Source organism: Heptranchias perlo, chromosome 3 (genome assembly GCF_035084215.1).
Source record: "Heptranchias perlo isolate sHepPer1 chromosome 3, sHepPer1.hap1, whole genome shotgun sequence".
Taxonomy (NCBI): Eukaryota; Metazoa; Chordata; class Chondrichthyes; order Hexanchiformes; family Hexanchidae; genus Heptranchias; species Heptranchias perlo.
This window is the reverse complement of record NC_090327.1, coordinates 15145805-15162037: the sequence shown is the minus strand read 5'-3', so window position 1 is coordinate 15162037 and position 16233 is coordinate 15145805. Positions and strand designations below refer to the sequence as shown.

The following is a 16233-nucleotide window of genomic DNA, read 5'->3' as shown; positions in this document are numbered from 1 at the left end:
TACAAGCCTAGTCTATGCAACCAGTCCTCATAATTAACCCTTTTAGCCCCGGTATCATTCTGGTGAATCTGCGCTGCACCCCCTCCAAGGCCAATATATCCTTCCTGAGGTGCGGTGCCCAGAACTGAACACAATACTCTAGTCAGTGACATAATCGAATTATAATAACCCGAGCATAAATATCACATGGACAGCTGCATGCCTTTGTGTATATATTATGGAACTAGCTATCCATTATGCAGAGAAAGTATTTCTGTTTCCCAGATTGGCTCCTCAAAGGCGAGAATGTATTTCAAAGAGTTGTATGGGGGTAAGGATCAAACATCAGTTACTTATAGTTTTGACATGGCCACAACTGACGCAGAGAGAGTCAAGACACTGCTCCATGATAGGTATATATCAGTAATTTTGAGAATCACTAGGATCAGGTAGATATTCCCCTTCCAAGAAGCATTCATCCATCTTTTGTTAGAGAGATCTGCAAAGAAAGCCAATCAACCAATTGCCTTGTCTGCTTAACCCTTTCATGAACTGAGTCAAAGCTGCTGTGTAATTTAACAACTGATTGTTGCTGCTTGTTTCTGTAGATGACTTTATCGGTGAATAAATTTGTTCCATAGTTTAATTTGTTGCCTAAGTGACTGATATCAATTGTTTTCAAAGTAAAGTGCGTGCATGGCAGAAATCTTGCATACAAATCCAGAGACAATAAATGGTTGTATTATTCACCCTGGGCATGTTCTCTCAGACCTGGGCCCTTCCTGCACTACATCACACTTCAACTCACAGTAAGTGTGGGCTTGTATATGGGAGCAGGATTTTGTGTTGGGCACCAGAAACAACACGTGGAGAAGTCCCAGCTGTATCACAAGACAGCAAAGGTTTCACAGAATCGCAGAATTTCCTCATGTGCATGTTTGACCATGCATTTACATTCAGATACCAACCTACATCAGTTATGTGATCAGCATTAACAGGAAAGAATGCCGATTATCTATGCTGTGCAATGTTATTTTGATATTCTTTACAAAATAGCTTAGGTTAGAAGGCTTCACCCAATCTCCATAATAGGACCCATTGCCTTAAGCTGTGATAATTTCAGTTAATTAAGCTTCATATGCAGCTAAACTTTTGAAATAATAACTTGGACTTATGATTGGTTGAAAAATAGGACCCGCTGCCTTTAGCTTGCTTAGGTAGCACCCTTTCATATTATCAATAACTTTCTGAAAGTGTACATCATAATACTTATCAATGTCCACTTGAGATGTCATCTCCTCAAAATGTCAAGGAGATTAGTCGACCAGAATCCCAATTAACAGCTATATACTAGGTTATTTTCCTTAATTTTGTTCCTAACAATTGATTCCATTATTTTGCTGGTTATTGATGCAAGGTGAATGAATCTGTAGTTACCCGGGTTTGTTTCACCTTTTTTGAAAATAGGTACCACCTTGAATCCGCTGGGGCTCCCTGTATTCAATGGCTCCTTCCCAAGGCACTATACTGAAACTATAATACGACAAAGACAAATTGGCAATATTTATTCAATTTTAGTCATAACCACCTTGTTTATACACTCCAAAATAATAGAATGTGATGTATGGCATTCACCCATCCTTCACCACATTCTGTACATTTCAACTTTTTTCCATTTCATTTTTATTATTGTACATTTCTTTGCTCCTTCTCATTGCCCCAATAACTCTGATCTATATCAATTCAAACTCTAATTCAACGAGACTTTGACAATCCGGTCAGATCCATTCACTTTTTCCCTGAAATCATTCCAGTTCCTACAATCTCATCCACTAATAGGATGTTGCTTGCTACTGCAGTGCACGTGTGTATCAACTGATGCTTGACGCAAGCATTGTCCCATATGGGAGTCTCCCAGTCTACTATTAACTCACCGCAGGATAAATCTATGCCAACAGGTAGGGTAGTATTCTGTTCTCTGCTCAGGGCCTTTGACACAATCTCTTGAGGATCGTACCCAGCATTCTGAGCCAGTGTCTTTGGAATGATCAGGATGGCATCAACAAAAGCTTGAAACCCAAACCGTGCACACCCTTTGACCTTATCCCTAGAGTAGTTTAGTAACTGGTCTCCAATGCGTATTTCAACCGCTCCTGCCCCAGGCATGGCGCAGCTGTCCTCAATGGTATTTTTCACAGCTCGCATCCCATCCCGAATGGCATCCTTGATCTGGGTGACTGTGTGCTTATTGGGTCCTTTAATAAGCACTGTGACGGACTGGGGATTATCACACTTTTCAATGAACGTGTACTTGCTGTCACCCAATGTCTCCTCGTACACCAGCCCCGCATGGCCTAAGCACTCTTCAGTCAGGCCCTCTACACAGTTCATTACCATACCCCCACATGCCAGTGGCAGCCTTTCCATATTCCTCCTCTTGGCTCTCCGCAGGGCTACAATGTCCTCCTTCACAAGCAGATCAAGTGACATAGGATCGATGCCCTTCTGGTTGATCACAACAAATCCTTTGTCGGAGTCACCACACACCTTTCTCTTCAGTGCTATGATCATCTTCACTCTATCCTCGATGAACTGTCGCTCTGCTTTCACCAACTTTTCCCTTTCCTCGACATTTTTGTAAAAGAAACCAGAGTTGACCTCTGTTTTCTCGTACTCTAAAGACACATTCATGGTCAGGATGTAAGCATTTTCCACTCGCTTCTTCATGTCGGGATGGCGAGCACCATGGTCCAGAACCAGCCCTTTGACTAATACGGTGTCACACTCTGTCTGGTGCTGCATCTCCATTATTTCCACCAGATTTAGGTCAATGGGCTTTCTGGGGAGATAAACGGATGTGACTGCAGCCACCACCACCTCGGTCAGGAGATCGGCCAACTCTGGGTGAACCTTGGTACCAAGTGAGGTCCTAGCTACTTTCTTCCTGATGAAGTGATCCTCATCTTCCCAGAGTTCGTCCAGGCAATAAATTGCTTCTTGTTTGGCTATTTCCAATCCTTCTACGATGACTCGTGGATGGATTCCCTCTGAGATGTAGCGTTCGGCCTGTTTTAAGAGTTCCCCAATGATCAGCACAGCAGATGTGGTCCCATCTCCCACAGTATCATCCATAGCTGCCACCGCCTGGGCAATAAACGAGGCTGTGGGATGTTGCAGCTGCATCTCTCTTAGTAGGACACCGCCGTCCTTGGTCAGTTTGATGTCTCCAGCGCCAGAAACTAACATTTTCATGGTGCCTTTGGGTCCCAGGTTTGTTTTGAGCAATTCTTGCAGCGCCCTGGCCGCACTGACGTTGATGCTGAGAGCTGTCTCTGCTTTCCTACTCAGGGACATCTTAAAAGTGTCAAGAAAGACGGTGAAAGCCGCTCGACTGCCTTTAACGTTGTTTCCAGGGTGCGGTCACATAATTAAAGGGCTGAACTGCCCAGTCAGTTTCCGGACAGCGTTTCTCTCGGTTAGTGCTGATCAGCGTCAGTCGAGTTGTGGCCGCAGGCAGCAGCCCCGGTACTTATTGTGTTTCCCCTTGTGTTGTATTGCGTTACATTCTCTTCCATTGCATTATAATGAGAGCAAATTGCAACATATTACATTTGCAACGTGGAATTGCTGCAAATCTGGCAGCACGCCAGTCACGCACAACCTTTAAACTCTGAATCACGACGCAGTAATTGTAATAACGATTCACTCCAGCCAAAAGGTAGTCATTCCAGCCAAACGCAAATGTATTATTTATTGTTCTTTTAGCAACTGAATTCTCTGTCCGCAAGTATCACTTGTGTTATGTAAGCATTTAAAGTTGAACGTTTTTTTTAACAATGACGAGTGTGTGAAGTGGAAACAAATAAATGAATAAAACCAAACATGTTACAAGATTAAATGCTGCCGTTTGAACGTGAAACCTATTTGAGTTCTTTGAGGATGTAACTGGTAGAATAGATAAGGGGGAACCAGTGGATGTGGTGTATTTGGATTTTCAGAAGGCTTTCGATAAGGTTCCACACAGGAGGTTGGTGAACAAAGTTAGAGCACATGGGATTGGGGGTAATATACTGGATGGCATGAGTTGAGAATTGGTTAACAGACAGAAAACAGAGAGTAGGAATAAACGGGTCTTTTTCAGTTTGGCAGGCGGTGACTAGTGGGGTACCGCAGGGATCGGTGCTTGGGCCCCAGCTATTCACAATCTATATCAATGATTTGGATGAGGGGACCAAATGTAATATTATCAAGTTTGCTGATGACACAAAACTAGGTGGGAACGCGAGTTGTGAGGAGGATGCATAGAGGCTTCAAGGGAACATAGGAACAGGAGTAGGCCATTCAGCCCCTCGTGCCTGCTCCGCCATTTGATAAGATCATGGCTGATCTGTGATCTAACTCCATATACCTGCCTTTGGCCCATATCCCTTAATACCTTTGGTTGCCAAAAAGCTATCTATCTCACATTTAAATTTAGCAATTGAGCTAGTATCAATTGCCGTTTGTGGAAGAGAGTTCCAAACTTCTACAACCCTTTGTGTGTAGAAATGTTTTCTAATCTCGCTCCTGAAAGGTCTGGCTCTAAGGGGATATAGACAGGCTAAGTGAGTGGGCAAGAACATGGCAGATGGAATATAATGTGGAAAAATGTGCAATTATCGACTTTGGTAGGAAAAACAGAAATGCAGGGTATTTTTTAAGTGGTGAGAGATTGGGAAATGTTGATGTTCAAAGGGACCTGGGTGTCCTTGTACATGAGTCACTGAAAGCTAACATGCAGGTGCAGCAAGCAATTAGGAAGGCAAATGGTATGTTGGCTTTTATTAAAAGAGGATTGAGTACAGGAGCAAAGATGTCTTACTGCAATTATATAGGCCTTGGTGAGACCACACCTGGAGTATTGTGTACAATTTTGGTCTCCTTACCTAAGAAAGGATATACTTGCCATAGAGGGAGTGAAACAAAGGTTCACCAGACTGATTCCTGGGATGGTGGAATTGTCATATGAGGAGAGATTGAGTAGACTGGGCCTGTATTCTCTAGAGTTTAGAAGAATGAGAGGTGATCTCATTGAAACATACAAAATTCTTACAAGGCTCAACAGGGTAGATGCAGGGAGGAGGTTTCCCCTGGCTGGGGAATCTAGAACCAGGGGTCACAGTCTCAGAATAAGGGGTAGGACTGAGATGAGGAGAAATTTCTTCACTCACAGAGTGGTGAATCTTTGGAATTCTCTACCTCAGGGAGCTGTGGAGGCTCAGTCATTAAGTACATTCAAAACAGAGATCGATAGATTTCTAGATATTAAAGGCATCAAGGGATATGGGGATAGTGCAGGAAAATGGCGTTGAGGTAGAAGATCAGCCAAGATCTTATTGAATGGCGGAGCAGGCATGAGGGGCCAGATGGCCTACTCCTGCTCCTATTTCTTATGTTCTTAAACCCTGCCACCTGTCTCTCATTTCTTGTGTACTCGTGGGGTTGCTTCCATAGCTGAACAGATGGTAATGCCAGATGTGGACCGAGGGGTGTATCAGAGGCAAAGGTTTTTTTTTAATAACAAATTATTTCAACTATTGTATTGCTTCAATATTTAACTTATATAGAGAGAATGCAATCCAGTCCCTATCTCTCTCACTTGCAGGATTTCCTGCCTGTTGGAAGATGGGAGTGTGGTTAACAAGAATGACTAATCACAAAGTTATTTAAACATTTGGGTGAATTCCTCCCATCAATAATTTTCATGGGAAAAAAAGTCAGCATAAACAGGGAATGGGAATTTTCCCTGCGCAAGCTTGCCAATTTTAATGGCAGGGCCTCATTTAAATAACGTGCTGTAGACTCCCGCCCGACAGCCGGGCAGATTGACCTCTGAATCGTCCCTGTCCTCCCACTAACATGGTTCCCTGGTTGTGGTCTCCTAGGAGACCGCAACCAGGGAACCATGTTAGTGGGAGGACAGGGACGATTCAGAGATTGGGGCTGCAATGGGCGCGGGAAGGGGGGTGAGGAGGAAGCTGACAGGTTGGGGCCGCGATTGGGAGGGGGAGGGTCTGGCCACGATCGGAGGGAGGGTGCAAGGGAGGCCCAAGGCTTCCTTCAGAGGCCCAAAGGAGCTCTCTTGCCCTGCCTGGCCCAAAAGAAAACCCGAAAAATAAATGTAAAACTTATCTTCTGGCCCAGGATCCGGCTCCCAGCAGATTTTGCCTGATGGGGGAGTTGACACTGCCCTTCCCCCCGCTCAGGCAAATCGCATCCTGATGACATAATTGGACCCGATCTGCATATTTAAAACAGGGCCCCGTTTCCTGCATGCATCCTGATCAAAGGAAGAATGAGGAGAGGCAATATAAACTAAATGGTACAATTTTAAAGAGAGTGCAGGAACAGAGAGACCTGGGGGTGCACATACACAAATCTTTGAAGGTGGCAGGACAAGTTGAGAAACCTGTTTAAAAAAGCATATGTGATCCTGGGCTTTATTAATAGAGGCAGAGAGTACAAAAGCAAGGAAGTTATGCTAAACTTTTAGAAAACACTGGTTAAGCCTCAGCTGGAGTATTGTGTTCAATTCTGGGCACCATATTTTAAGAAGGATGTCAAGGCCTTAGAGAGGGTACAGAAGAGATTTACTAGACTGGTACTAGGGATGAGGGACTTCAGTTGTGTGGAAAGACTGGAGAAGCTGGGGTTGTTCTCCTTAGACCAGCAAAGGTTAAGAGGAGATTTGATGGAGGTGTTTGAAATCATAAATGGTTTTGATAGAGTAAATAAGGAGAAACTGTTTCCAGTGGCGGAAGGGTCGGTAACCAAAGGGCACAGATTTAAGATGATCGGCAAAAGAACCAGAGGCGACATGAGGAAATATTTTTTTACGCAGAAAATTGTTATGATCTGGAATCCACTGCCTGAAAGGGTGGTGGAAACAGATTCAATAGTAACTTTCAAAAGGGAATTGATTAAATACTTGAAGGGAAAAAAAATTACAGGGCTATGGGGAAAGAGCAGGTGAGTAGGACTAATTGGCTAGCTCTTTCAAAGAGCCGGCACAGGCACGATGGGCCGAATGGCGTCCTTCTGTGCTGTAACATACTATGATACTATATTTCTATGAAAAGAGTAGGTTAATATTGGGGTGCGCCGGGAAGGAAGTGGGATTGGTGGGGGTAAGTGACTCCCGTTATTTTAAGTGCCGCCCCCCCCCCCTCCCACCCCAGTTCCCACCAGGTTGGGGCAGTTAAAATCGGGGCCTCAGAATCTGCAGGTTGCTCTTTCAGTAAGATACACTATAGCCTATTACATATACTGCTGTCAAGATAAGAATAAATATGCAACATTTGGAGACAACTGTGTGCCTATCTCTGGCAGGCACTTGGAAAAGCAATACCTTGTAGCAGCTAGATTAATGTAAAAACTGATTACTTCCAGTCGGTTTTTATACACTGTAACTATATGGTTCTAAAGGTGGACACATTTATTTTCATTAATGGCCTGCATAGACAAACAGACTTTTTTTTCCCACTTCCAATATTTCTATAACTAATAAACAAAAGTGTTCAAAGAAAATGAAAAAAAAAACACACGATTGTTTTTAAGGCCCCTATGATTTTTCTCCCAGAATGGCCTGGAGATTAATCTTCAACTCCTGGAGGGTTGGCAACCCTGGTTGGGATCCATGCGGAACGTCGGGCTGCCCCCGGCTCCTTCCCTCTGTCTCTGCGAGACCCTCCCAAAGCCCCACCCCCACCCCCGCGACTTACCTTCTTGCCGGCGAGCCTCCCTTTGGTTCCAGCTGGTGGCCTCCTGCCACCCGAACCTCCGCTGCCGTCCGCTGGCCAACTGCCCCTTGCCGCCCATTTCAGGTGGACAGCCGACCAGCAGCATGCAGATGAGACCTGGGAGTTAAAATCGCCCGGGCCTTACTCTGCCAAGGTTGGGGTGGAGGGGCGGGGGGGGGGGGGGAGGGGGTGATGGTTTGTGCTCGCTCCGTTCGCCCCCCACCCCCACCCGAGTCTCTCCAAGTTAAAATTGGCACTTATGTATCTGGGTCTATGTAATACGGGAGGGAGAGAATTATAGAGGAGTTCTTCACAAGAGGATTTATTCTGGACACATGACAATTCTAAAATCTCTCACGGTAGGTTTGGATCAAGAAGCTACATTGGTTCATTTGACATCATCCTTCCAGAATACTAAACTACAATCTTCACATTACATCTTTTTGACATTCACCTAAACAGGTGGATAGGACCTCAGTTTAATACCTCATCCAAAAGACAGCAGCTGTGGCAGCACTCCCTCACTACTTCATTGAAGTATCAGCCGAGGTTATGCATTAAAGTGTGAGACTTAAACCCACAACTTTCCGACCTAGAGGCAATAATGCTACTAACTGAGCCAAGAGACAGTTTTACTGGTGAGATAAGAATGAAGCAAGATCTTCAAACTGTACCTACAATTCAATGGGTAAATTTAATCAGGCGATTGTGAAATATGATTTTTTAAAAAATTATTTTGGACCATTAGAAATTTCAATTACTGAGGAAAAAATGATGGAAGAAAAAATTTTCAGAAAGTATTTTAAGCAATTTGTTGGAAGTTGGTGGCCAGATTACACAATCAAAGTGACAAATTTATATCGACAAAAAAACATTTTAAATGAGGACATAGGAACATAATGGGAAAAAAGTTGACACAAAAAGTGTGACAAACATGTGTCAAGAGGAAATCAAGCTGTGCAGACAGGAAATGTTTGCAGACGTAAGAGGTTTAATATGATATGGATATTGCTGTGCTGTAATATTCCAAATATGTAGATACATATACACGTACACATACAAATTATATAGTTATATATGTGTTTTATATATTTATATAAACCAGTTGCTCTCCCATGGGACACAGTCTCATGTGCAGTCTTCATGTGAAGCAGAATTAGAGGACGGAATGTAATTGGACCAGGGCCAAGGGAAGACTCTAAATTTGGAGGGAAGGAAAGGCCAAAGCAGGGTGGGGGAAAGGGGAAGGTTCAGCAAGTTGGGGGAGGGGAAGATAGACCGTCGTTAGCCATAAGAACACAAGAAATAGGAGCAGGAGTAGGCCATACAGCCCCTCGAGCCTGCTCCACCATTCAATCAGATCATGGCTGATCTTCGACCTCAACTCCACTTTCCTGTCCAATCCCCATATCCCTTGATTCCCCTAGAGTCCAAAAAATTATCTATCTCAGACAACGAGGAGGGTTAGAAGTTGTTGGCAGACAAGTGGGAAGGTAAAACAGGGTTGGACAGGAGAGGGCGAACTAGAGCAAACTAGAGAAGTTAGAAAATGGTTAGAGCCTGGGGTGGAGGGGGAAGGTAGACTGTTGTAAGAGGCCAGAGGAGAGTTCCAGGTCTAGGTAGGGGAGAGAACTGAAGACCATTGGAGGTTACTGGAACAGGGCTGGAGCCCAAAGGAAGTAGCCACACTGTTGTAAATGTGACCAGTACAATAAGCTTGGCTAGAGCAGAGCTGGGGGGAGAGAAGGGGAGGAAAAAGGGTAGCAAGAGGAGGGTAGAGGGGCAGGGTGAAAAGGAGAGGGGAGGGGGAGAAGGAGGGGAAAGGAAGAGGAAGAGGAGAGGGACGGGAGGAGAAGGAAGAAGGAACGGTGGAAGGGAAATGATGCAGAGGAAGAGATAAAAAAGGAAGAGGATGAGGAGGGGAGAGGAGAGGAAAAGAGGAGGAAGTTGATAGGGAGAGAGGAGGAGGAAGAGGCAGAAGTGGTAGCGGGAATGAAGGGGCAGGAAGAGAGGATGAGCGGCACGTGCGGCAAGAGCAGGAGAAGGAGGGTGATGGAGGTGGAGGAGAGACAGGAGGAGGAGGGTGATGGAGGTGGAGGAGAGACAGGAGGAGGAGGGTGATAGAGGTGGAGAAGAGACAGGAGGAGGAGGGTGATGGAGGTGGAGGAGAGACAGGAGGGGAGGGTGCTGGAGGTGGAGGAGAGACAGGAGGAGGAGGGTGATGGAGGTGGAGGAGAGACAGGAGGGGGAGGGTGCTGGAGGTGGAGGAGGAACAGGAGGAGGAGGGTGATGGAGGTGGAGGAGGGACAGGAGGAGGATGGTGATGGAGGTGGAGGAGAGACAGGAGGAGGAGGGTGATGGAGGTGGAGGAGAGACAGGAGGAGGAGAGTGATGGAGGTGGAGGAGGGACAGGAGGAGGAGGGTGATGGAGGTGGAGGAGAGATAGGAGGAAGAGGGTGATGGAGGTGGAGGAGGGACAGGAGGGGGAGGGTGATGGAGGTGGAGGAGAGACGAGGAGGAGGGGAGACAGGAGGAGGAGGGTGATGGAGGTGGAGGAGAGACAGGAGGGGAGGGTGCTGGAGGTGGAGGAGAGACAGGAGGAGGAGGGTGATGGAGGTGGAGGAGGAACAGGAGGAGGAGGGTGATGGAGGTGGAGGAGAGACAAGAGGAGGAGGGTGATGGAGGTGGAGGAGGGACAGGAGGAGGGTGATGGAGGTGGAGGAGAGACAGGAGGAGGAGAGTGATGGAGGTGGAGGAGAGACAGGAGGAGGAGGGTGATGGAGGTGGAGGAGGGACAGGAGGAGGGTGATGGAGGTGGAGGGGAGACAGGAGGAGGAGGGTGATGGAGGTGGAGGAGAGACAGGAGGGGAGGGTGCTGGAGGTGGAGGAGAGACAGGAGGGGGAGGGTGCTGGAGGTGGAGGAGGAACAGGAGGAGGAGGGTGATGGAGGTGGAGGAGAGACAGGAGGAGGAGGGTGATGAAGGTGGAGGAGGGACAGGAGGAGGGTGATGGAGGTGGAGGAGAGACAGGAGGAGGAGGGTGATGGAGGTGGAGGAGAGACAGGAGGGGAGGGTGCTGGAGGTGGAGGAGAGACAGGAGGGGGAGGGTGCTGGAGGTGGAGGAGAGACAGGAGGAGGAGGGTGATGGAGGTGGAGGGGAGACAGGAGGAGGAGGGTGATGGAGGTGGAGGAGAGACAGGAGGGGAGGGTGCTGGAGGTGGAGGAGAGACAGGAGGGGGAGGGTGCTGGAGGTGGAGGAGGAACAGGAGGAGGAGGGTGATGGAGGTGGAGGAGAGACAGGAGGAGGAGGGTGATGAAGGTGGAGGAGGGACAGGAGGAGGGTGATGGAGGTGGAGGAGAGACAGGAGGAGGAGAGTGATGGAGGTGGAGGAGGGACAGGAGGAGGAGGGTGATGGAGGTGGAGGAGAGATAGGAGGAAGAGGGTGATGGAGGTGGAGGAAGGACAGGAGGGGGAGGGGGATGGAGGTGGAGGAGGGACAGGAGGAGGAGGTACTGGGGAAGGGAGAAGGAAAAAATAGAGTAATTTTCAGCAAATTGACACATGCCGTGTCTGTTCCACACATATACAGAGGAGCATATAGAGTCAAAATTATTTTTAAAAGATTATTGCCAGGCTGAGACTACAACTAGTGGGGTGGAAGAGCAAGTGGGGGCAGGTATTGGGAGAAGGCAGAAGATTGGATGAGGTGGGAGGGAGAATTTCTAACATTGTTTTTGTAAAATACCACATTCAGTTTGTATGTGTTTTTACATAGAATTACATTAAATGTACAGCACCAAAACAGGCCATTCGGTCCAACTGGTCTATGCTCCGCACAAGCCTCCTCCCGCCCCTCTTCATCTAACCCTATCAACATATCCTTCTATTCCTTTCTCCCTCTTGTGTTTATCCAGCTTCTCCTTAAACGCATCTACATTATTCCCCATAACAATTCCATGTGGTAGCGCATTCTGGGAAAAGAAGTTTCTCCTGATTTCCTAATTGGATTATTAGTGGCTATTTTATATTTATGTCCCCCAGTTGTGGTCTCCCCCACAAGTGGAAACATCTTCTCTACGTCTACCCTATCAAACCCTTTCATAATCTTAAAGGCCTCTATCAGGTCACCCCTCAGCCTTCTGTTTTCTGGAGAAAAGTGCGGATGGTGCGGATAGTTCCATGTTGCAACTTACTATTTTCTAAGCAGGACGATATATCTTTGGATTTTTGGTCGTCTTTGGTGTCCTTTATGGGCAGATATGGCTTCTGACGTTTGCTTACCACCAACACTTGTCTATGGGCCCAATGGGGGACTTAATTTTTATGGCAAACACTTGAGAATTCACTACTGGGAAGATGTGGAAAATGGGAATTGCTTCTCAGATGGGTTGAAGAGGGAGGGGAGTTGATTTCAAGTGTGGGTAAAAAGTGGGGTTCAGAGGTCACAGTTGCTGATGTTAAGGAAAGAAGGAACTTTCCTTTATATAGGGGTCTCTCATGTGCTCAGGATATTGCAAAGCACTTCACAAGCAATGAAGTGCTTTTGAAGTGTAGTCACTGATTTAATGTCGGCAAACACGGCAACCAATTGGCACAGCAAGATCCCACAAACAGAAGGTGCAGGCATGAGTCTGCCGGCAAGTGATGAAGCAGCCCAGCCCACAATTTCCCATGTCCTAATTGGAGCAAGTGTGGAATTCAAAATGATAATTACTCCCGGCCCTTACCATGTAATTGAGCTAAACTCAGAAAGGCATCTGGGTTCAACGCAGATCAAGCAGGGTGTGTGTGTGTGTGTGAAAAGCAACCAATATATCTTGTTTCAAACTCCTGTCATCATCTGTGGCATTATCTCAGTCGAGATTATCAGTTACCCTGGAGCTGCTGTGCCACAGAACTGCACAGTTCTGGTCTCCATATTATAATAAAGGATATAAAGGCACTGGAGAAGGTGCAAAAAAGACTTACAAAGATGACACCAGAACTGAGAGGTTATAACTATCAGGAAAGACTGAACAGGCTGGGGTTCTTTTCTCTGGAAATGAGAAGGCTGAGAGGTGACCTGATAGAGGTCTTTAAGATAACGATAGGGTTTGATAGGGTAGACCGAGAGAAAATGTTTCCACTTACGGGGGAATCCAAAATTAGGGGTCATAAATAGTTGCTAATAAACTTCTTTACCGAGAGAGTGGTTAGAATGTGGAACTTGCTACCACAAGGAGTAGTTGAGGTGAATAGTATAAAAGCATTTAAGGGGAAGCTAGATAAATACATGAAGGAGAAAGGAATAGAAGGATATATCGATAGGGTTAGATGAAGTAGAGAGGGAGGAGGCTCGTGTGGAGCATAAACACTGGCAGAGACCAGTTGGGCCGAATGGCCTGTTTCTGTGCTGTAAATTCTATGTAATTCTATGTAAAATATTTAATATACAGTACAAAATTGGATCACACCTATCCCAAAACACAGAAGAAGAGATAATGAATAGATGCCAAGTATCACATTTTTTCATCAGTTTAAAAGGAACATGCTGAATTCTACAAAGATTGTAACCCATGCTTTTTATTCCTTTTATTTTTTCATGCATAAAACCGCTTCTCTGACCTTTGGCCTGAAGCACTGTGGCTGTCTTGCATGTACAGACAGTCCGTTATTCCAGTGTCTAGAAGATGTAAAGCACCCTCTACTGTCAACTAGATGACACAGCATTTTACTCCCTACAACATGTATTAACAACTCACACTGGGACGAAGGGGAGGGAGAAAATTCGTTCCCAGATGTTTAGACTTATAAAGAGACAATGCAGAAGCAAATATTAAAGGATTGTGTAAATAATCTGGATGGAAGCTAATCTTTATCAGCTGCCAATTCAGGATTTCTTTTGTATCATATTATTTAACAATAGGAATAATATTGGACCCAGATGAAGGACCATTGGAGGTTACTGGAACAGGGCTGGAGCCCAAAGGAAGTAGCCACACTGTTGTAAATGTGACCAGTACAATAAGCTTGGCTAGAGCAGAGCTGGGGGGAGAGAAGGGGAGGAAAAAGGGTAGCAAGAGGAGGGTAGAGGGGCAGGGTGAAAAGGAGAGGGGAGGGGGAGAAGGAGGGGAAAGGAAGAGGAAGAGGAGAGGGACGGGAGGAGAAGGAAGAAGGAACGGTGGAAGGGAAATGATGCAGAGGAAGAGATAAAAAAGGAAGAGGATGAGGAGGGGAGAGGAGAGGAAAAGAGGAGGAAGTTGATAGGGAGAGAGGAGGAGGAAGAGGCAGAAGTGGTAGCGGGAATGAAGGGGCAGGAAGAGAGGATGAGCGGCACGTGCGGCAAGAGCAGGAGAAGGAGGGTGATGGAGGTGGAGGAGAGACAGGAGGAGGAGGGTGATGGAGGTGGAGGAGAGACAGGAGGAGGAGGGTGATAGAGGTGGAGAAGAGACAGGAGGAGGAGGGTGATGGAGGTGGAGGAGAGACAGGAGGGGAGGGTGCTGGAGGTGGAGGAGAGACAGGAGGAGGAGGGTGATGGAGGTGGAGGAGAGACAGGAGGGGGAGGGTGCTGGAGGTGGAGGAGGAACAGGAGGAGGAGGGTGATGGAGGTGGAGGAGGGACAGGAGGAGGATGGTGATGGAGGTGGAGGAGAGACAGGAGGAGGAGGGTGATGGAGGTGGAGGAGAGACAGGAGGAGGAGAGTGATGGAGGTGGAGGAGGGACAGGAGGAGGAGGGTGATGGAGGTGGAGGAGAGATAGGAGGAAGAGGGTGATGGAGGTGGAGGAGGGACAGGAGGGGGAGGGTGATGGAGGTGGAGGAGAGACGAGGAGGAGGGGAGACAGGAGGAGGAGGGTGATGGAGGTGGAGGAGAGACAGGAGGGGAGGGTGCTGGAGGTGGAGGAGAGACAGGAGGAGGAGGGTGATGGAGGTGGAGGAGGAACAGGAGGAGGAGGGTGATGGAGGTGGAGGAGAGACAAGAGGAGGAGGGTGATGGAGGTGGAGGAGGGACAGGAGGAGGGTGATGGAGGTGGAGGAGAGACAGGAGGAGGAGAGTGATGGAGGTGGAGGAGAGACAGGAGGAGGAGGGTGATGGAGGTGGAGGAGGGACAGGAGGAGGGTGATGGAGGTGGAGGGGAGACAGGAGGAGGAGGGTGATGGAGGTGGAGGAGAGACAGGAGGGGAGGGTGCTGGAGGTGGAGGAGAGACAGGAGGGGGAGGGTGCTGGAGGTGGAGGAGGAACAGGAGGAGGAGGGTGATGGAGGTGGAGGAGAGACAGGAGGAGGAGGGTGATGAAGGTGGAGGAGGGACAGGAGGAGGGTGATGGAGGTGGAGGAGAGACAGGAGGAGGAGGGTGATGGAGGTGGAGGAGAGACAGGAGGGGAGGGTGCTGGAGGTGGAGGAGAGACAGGAGGGGGAGGGTGCTGGAGGTGGAGGAGAGACAGGAGGAGGAGGGTGATGGAGGTGGAGGGGAGACAGGAGGAGGAGGGTGATGGAGGTGGAGGAGAGACAGGAGGGGAGGGTGCTGGAGGTGGAGGAGAGACAGGAGGGGGAGGGTGCTGGAGGTGGAGGAGGAACAGGAGGAGGAGGGTGATGGAGGTGGAGGAGAGACAGGAGGAGGAGGGTGATGAAGGTGGAGGAGGGACAGGAGGAGGGTGATGGAGGTGGAGGAGAGACAGGAGGAGGAGAGTGATGGAGGTGGAGGAGGGACAGGAGGAGGAGGGTGATGGAGGTGGAGGAGAGATAGGAGGAAGAGGGTGATGGAGGTGGAGGAAGGACAGGAGGGGGAGGGGGATGGAGGTGGAGGAGGGACAGGAGGAGGAGGTACTGGGGAAGGGAGAAGGAAAAAATAGAGTAATTTTCAGCAAATTGACACATGCCGTGTCTGTTCCACACATATACAGAGGAGCATATAGAGTCAAAATTATTTTTAAAAGATTATTGCCAGGCTGAGACTACAACTAGTGGGGTGGAAGAGCAAGTGGGGGCAGGTATTGGGAGAAGGCAGAAGATTGGATGAGGTGGGAGGGAGAATTTCTAACATTGTTTTTGTAAAATACCACATTCAGTTTGTATGTGTTTTTACATAGAATTACATTAAATGTACAGCACCAAAACAGGCCATTCGGTCCAACTGGTCTATGCTCCGCACAAGCCTCCTCCCGCCCCTCTTCATCTAACCCTATCAACATATCCTTCTATTCCTTTCTCCCTCTTGTGTTTATCCAGCTTCTCCTTAAACGCATCTACATTATTCCCCATAACAATTCCATGTGGTAGCGCATTCTGGGAAAAGAAGTTTCTCCTGATTTCCTAATTGGATTATTAGTGGCTATTTTATATTTATGTCCCCCAGTTGTGGTCTCCCCCACAAGTGGAAACATCTTCTCTACGTCTACCCTATCAAACCCTTTCATAATCTTAAAGGCCTCTATCAGGTCACCCCTCAGCCTTCTGTTTTCTGGAGAAAAGTGCGGATGGTGCGGATAGTTCCATGTT

General features: G+C 47.5%; 1 pseudogene; it reads right to left on the bottom strand.

Annotated features, from left to right (window-relative positions):
• Window positions 1-1529: 1529 nt before the first annotated feature.
• On the bottom strand, window positions 1530-3613 carry LOC137310525 (T-complex protein 1 subunit zeta pseudogene; annotated as a pseudogene).
• Between the last annotated feature and the right edge of the window lie 12620 nt (window positions 3614-16233).